Source organism: Sipha flava, unplaced genomic scaffold (genome assembly GCF_003268045.1).
Source record: "Sipha flava isolate LNK unplaced genomic scaffold, YSA_version1 2_pilon_pilon, whole genome shotgun sequence".
Classification (NCBI taxonomy): domain Eukaryota; kingdom Metazoa; phylum Arthropoda; class Insecta; order Hemiptera; family Aphididae; genus Sipha; species Sipha flava.
This window is the reverse complement of record NW_020272972.1, coordinates 2,321,299-2,322,706: the sequence shown is the minus strand read 5'-3', so window position 1 is coordinate 2,322,706 and position 1,408 is coordinate 2,321,299.

The following is a 1,408-nucleotide window of genomic DNA, read 5'->3' as shown; positions in this document are numbered from 1 at the left end:
TTGGAAAAATCATTATTTATTTTACACGATTTCTGTTAGCTGTTATTATTAATATTGTAATGTACCAGTTATAATAATAATACATAGTACATTATTATTAAATCATGTAACTGCTATTCTCCATTACTACACCGTTGTATTTTAAATTCTGAGTGAAATGTGGAATGTATTGGCTTAAATATGATGTGTTTTATTTTGTGTACACAATTTCAACCAAAATGATAATCACAATTATTAAAGATTTTATATAGAAAATGTCGTCTAGTTGGTATGTTGAAGAGGTTGATTACATAATTTCTCAACAGTTTTTAATAATTGAGAAATACTGACGATAAGTTATAAAAAAAGGCAACATTTATGTACGGTATATTTGACAAAATAAAATATAGGTACGTATATTATTTTTCTTCGTAACTGGAAAAATAATAATCGTAAATCGTTTTGGTTTAAAAAATTATCTTGAGAATTTAACAAACATTTTTTCAAATATATTTATCACTACTTAATGAAAAAAAAAAAATTGAAATTATTTTCAAAAACAATTTTATGAGCCCCATGCATACTACGCACATTCACCACAGTAGATTCGACCCAAGTTCACTGGCCATGGTTTCACTCAAGGGCTTGACCTTGCCATCAGTACTAAGATTCGTGAAATACATTTTCATTTTAACTTTGCACCAATTGTAAAATTAAGCAGGTAGCATATATGCAAATGATCGAAATACAGGAGACTGTTTCGCACGTTCTATGACAACATTTGCAATAGGTTTATGCACATGATGCAGAAATAAAGTACTGGGAGGTAACATAATGGGTTACAGTTCGGGATTGTATCAACTGAAATTTTAGTCATGGACATTATACGAAAATTGAAAGGTTAAATATTTTAGAATTAAACTGACAAGACAATTTTTAAAAAATGTTAACTTTGATAAGCAACATACGTTATCAGAAGAATAAATTTGGGAAAAAAAATAGGTATATTATACCAATTTTTTTTTGTTAAATATCTTACGTTTTTTAATAAATATTTTAGCAAAAATAAGAACATAAATATTTACATATTTTGACTTTATCATTACATAAAAATCTGCACCCTACTTATAATAACATTTTAATGATTTAAATTATATAGATAAACATTGATGTAAAGGAAACTTTTTAGTTGGGTCCCGAGATATTTGATTGCTTAAAAAAGCACGATTTGGGTCCGCGGTTCTATAATAATACTCAAATTGGGTCCATGGTCACATTTGATACTACGTGAATTGGGTCCACGGTAGGCGCGGATCCAGCCTACCATAACGGGAGGGGCGGATTATAAATAAGTATACTCTATGAGTTGGCTGGGGCTGGCCGGCTGACGGTTGTCGTCGATCATACGGTCACAATAATATTGTTTTTA